Source organism: Coregonus lavaretus, assembly GCF_964263955.1.
Source record: "Coregonus lavaretus genome assembly, chromosome: 12".
NCBI lineage: Eukaryota > Metazoa > Chordata > Actinopteri > Salmoniformes > Salmonidae > Coregonus > Coregonus lavaretus.
Window position 1 is genome coordinate 56,854,680 of NC_139999.1, and position 4,671 is coordinate 56,859,350.

Consider the following 4,671-nt stretch of genomic DNA (forward strand, 5'->3'; position numbering starts at 1 on the left):
TTATTTTTTTATTAATATATCACATAAAACATTTTTGTAATGCATGTGTTTGATCACCAGTATAAGATGTGTTACATCTTTCATCACTTTTACCTGTATTATTCATTTACACAGTTTACAGAACATTTCTTTTATTTTGAAGGATTCATGACTTCCTGATCTGGCTGGCTTCTTACAATTTTAGACTAGTAGCTTGTTCTTGCTGCATGGGATTGATGATGGAGGAGTAAAACGATCTTGGGTGATTGTCTAGTTTCAATAACTCAAGTCAATTGAATATCATAAGGTTTGGATTGACTGAAAAAAACTGTCCACTCAAGCAGGTTTAGCTGACGCTAGCTAGTAAGTGAGCCAGCTAACCTACTGTAATTTTTCTTGCCAAGTCACAAGGTTGATATGAACAGTTGGCTTGCGGGGACAGCCCCCGGTAGTGGCCCGAGGTTGAGCTGCCCCCCCCACCCCAAATTGAACATGCAGCCAACTGGAGGGGTATGTAGGGGTTTTAGCCTTCTGCTTGTTGAATGAGCACGAAAGCGGGCGTAGATCTCCACCTGGAAGAAATCATTTTCAGGAAGACCATCTTTGGACACTCCTGGTAAGTAAAACACTACAATGTCACTCACACACGTTATATGATACTCCTGAGTGTAGGTTGCTATGGCTGTGACCCCTGGGTCCTGTGTATTTGTGTATGGCAGCAGTGCACAAGGAGCGCAGGCAACTAACTCTGTTAGTATGTCCAACAAACCTCTGTTTGTCTCTGTCTACTGTATGTATCAGTCTCTGTGTCTGTTTTATTCTCTCTATCAGACTTTAAATGTCAGTGAAATATGTCCTGCAGATAATATTTTGTCATTCTGTCATAGGACAGACATCTGGGGTGTCTGCACTGTCACTGTGTTCTAATCAAATCAAGCTTTATTTATACAGCACATTTCAGACACGGCATTACATTTACATTTTAGTCATTTAGCAGACGCTCTTATCCAGAGCGACTTACAGGAGCAATTAGGGTTAAGTGCCTTGCTCAAGGGCACATCGACAGATTTTTCACCTAGTCAGCTCGGGGATTAGAACCAGCGACCTTTCGGTTACTGGCACAACGCTCTTAACCACTAAGCTACCTGCCGGCATGCAACGCAATGTGCTTTACAGGAAAAAATAAATAATAAACTATGAAAATAAAAGCTGAAACATTTACTACACAACAAACATAAGATAAAAAACAAAAGAATGACACAAACTGAACAACTAAAAAGCACCCTAAAGAAAAGCAAATCTAAAAGTATGTTTTAAGATCTCTTTTAAACACTGTATGTCCACAGTTTCGGCCCCCCTCAGGTTCTCTGGCAGGCTATTCCAGAGGCTGGGGACATAGTAATCAAAGCCTGCCTCTCCATGCCTCTTGTTCCTAGGCTTTGGGATAGTTAAACGGCCAGTGCCAGAGGACCTGAGAGACCTACTGGGTACATAACTTAAAAGCATGTCTGACATGTATTGGGGTGCACAATTGTGTATTGATTTAAAAACCAATAGAAGAATGTTAAAATGTATTTAAAAATCACAGGCAGCCAGTGCAAAGACCTAAAAACCGGTGTAATGTGTACTCTCCGTCTGGTCTTGGTCAGTACCCTTGCTACAGCATTATGTTCCTCCTATAGCCAGTGTCCTCTGTCATCATAGCTGATTATTGAGTGATATAGTTGTCTCTGTCTAACAGACAGATGATCCGGTCACCAACATCTGCCAGGCAGTCGACAAGCAGCAATTCACCCTGGTGAAGTGGGCCAAGAGGATCCCCCATTTGTCAGAGCTGCCACTGGACAACCATCCTACCATGACCAGGTACAGCACATCTCACACACCATAGCACACATACTGATGCATGATCACACACACATCATACCACTTGCATAAATACAGAGTTTAATGGCTGTGATAGGAGAAAACTGAGGATGGATCAACGTTGTAGTTGGGTCCTCCCTGTAGCTCAATTGGTAGAGCATGGCGCTTGCAATGCCAGGGTTGTGGGTTAGATTCCCACGGGGGGCCAGTATGAAAAATGTATGCACTCACTAACTGTAAGTCGCTCTGGATAAGAGCGTCTGCTAAATGACAAAAATGTAAAATGTAGTTAATCCACAAAAAAAGGAAGCCTGTACAGAATAAAAAATATTCCAAAACATGCATCCTGTTTGCAATAAGGCACTAAAGTAAAACTGGAAGAAATGTGGCAAAGAAATTAACTTTGTCCTGAATACAAAGTGTTATGTTTGGGGCAAATCCAACACAACAGGGTACCAATTAATATTTTCAAGCATGGTGGTGGCTGCATCATGTTATGGGTATGCTTGTCATCGGCAAGGACTAGAGAGTTTTTTTTAATGTTAAAAATCTAACGAAAGAGCTAAGCACAGGCAAAATCCTAGAGGAAAACCTGGTTCAGTCTGCTTTCCACCAGACACAAAAATATAGCTAGCATGCCAAATATACACTGGAGTTGCTTACCAAGACAACATTGAATGTTCCTGAGTGGCCTAATTACAATTGTGACTTAAATCTACTTGAAAATCTATGGCAAGACTTGAAAATGGCTATCTAGCAATGATCAACAACCGACTTGACAGAGTTTAAAGAATAATATGCAAATATTGTACAATCCAGCTGTTATGTGAATTATTTAACAAACTATTTCAGTGTCTCTGTGCATCTCCCAAAATCAAGAAACGGACAGAGTCCCGGTCTGCATAGTCAGAGATTTATTCATTGAGAATTCTGCCATCACAATTTCAGAGTCCATCTTTTATACTCACACGTCATACAAAAATCCCTCCCCTCTTTAGGCAGGCTGTAGTTTTCCACTTTAAAACTGCTCTCCTGACCATCAGTTCACACACACACACACACACACACACACACACACATACATACATACACCCACACACACATTCCTTAGTCATCGCCGTTCTCACAATATTCTGCACCATGTTTCATACTCCTTAAAAAGCCTAACAGTTTCTCTCCTCCCTAAATTGGGAGGCCTCTTTATCTTGGTTTCTCAGTTGTCTGTAGACAGTTCTCCTTGTCCTTTGTTGTCTGGTCTAACTCTTACTCACATTGCTAAATAGTAGCTCAATGTCATAATCTTTACTGGTCCTACACTCATACATTACCAGGTAGTAGATTCTAACACATCTCACACAGTTTCGGAGTGTAATAATTAGTCACTACTAAGAAAGTACTAATCATACTTAAAACAAGAACATTTCACAACTATATTTAAGGGTGGAACATTTAGTCATAACTTTTAACCTGTATATGTTTTAATTTCTATATCACCAGGTTTCAAAGCTCTTAGATTTACCCAGAAATACTCACAGTTGTAATCACTGCCAAAGGTGATTCTAACATGGATTGATCACTTACAACAAAATACACTATCTTCGTTACATAAAACTTTCATTTTTACAAAATGTTAGAATTAGTGTTGCGTAGATCATTGACAAAAAATTACAATTAAATTCATTTTTATTCCCACGGTGTAACACAAAATGTGGAAAAAGTCAAGGGGTGTGAATACTTTCTGAAGATACTACCTCCATCACTCCAGTATACCTGCACATTGTAAATATAGTATTGGAACTGACCCTATGTACAGTGCCTTGCAAAAGTATTCATCCCCCTTGGCGTTTTTCCTATTTTGTTGCATTACAACCTGTAATTTAAATGGATTTTCATTTGGATTATATATATATATATATATATACACACAGTGGGGAGAACAAGTATTTGATACACTGCCGATTTTGCAGGTTTTCCTACTTACAAAGCATGTAGAGGTCTGTAATTTTTATCATAGGTACACTTCAACTAATAGAGACGGAATCTAAAACAAAAATCCAGAAAATTACATTGTATGATTTTTAAGTAATGAATTTGCATTTTATTGCCTGTTTCAGTCTTCCAGAGATTTGTCTGGCGCAAACCCAACACCTCTCATCACCCCGAGAACACCATTCCCACAGTGAAGCATGGTGGTGGCAGCATCATGCTGTGGGGATGTTTTTCCCCCATCGGCAGGGACTGGGAAACTGGTCAGAATTGAAGGTATGATGGATGGCGCTAACTACAGGGAAATTGTTGAGGAAAACCTGTTTCAGTCTTCCAGAGATTTGAGACTGGGACAGAGGTTCACCTTCCAGCAGGACAGTGACCCTAAGCGTACTGCTAAAGCAACACTCAAGTGGTTTAAGGGGAAACATTGAAATGTCTTGGAATGGCCTCGTCAAAGCCCAGACCTCAATCCAATTGAGAATCTGTGGTATGACTTCAAGATTGCTGTACACCAGCGGAACCCCCCAACTTGAAGGAGCTGGAGCAGTTTTGCCTTGAAGAATGGGCAAAAATCCCAGTGGCTAGATGTGCCAAGTTCATAGACACACACAAAGAGACTTGCAGCTGTAATTGCTTAAAAAAGGTGGCTCTACAAAGTATTGACTTGGGGGGGTGGAATAGTTCTGTTGTCATCTTATTTCTTGTTTGTTTCACAATCAAAAATATTTTGCATCTTCAAAGTGGTAGGCATGTTGTGTAAATCAAATGATACAAACCCCCCCCAAAAAAATAAAGAATCAATTTTACTTCCAGGTTGTAAGGCAACAAAATAGGAAA

At 40.1% G+C, this 4,671-nt stretch overlaps 1 long non-coding RNA gene across 1 annotated transcript; it reads left to right on the top strand.

Annotated features, from left to right (window-relative positions):
- Positions 1-525: 525 nt before the first annotated feature.
- Positions 526-4,671, top strand: LOC311137861. Its single transcript, XR_014613986.1, has 3 exons — positions 526-595; positions 1,721-1,845; positions 3,960-4,671. It is a non-coding gene; the product is annotated as an uncharacterized lncRNA (long non-coding RNA).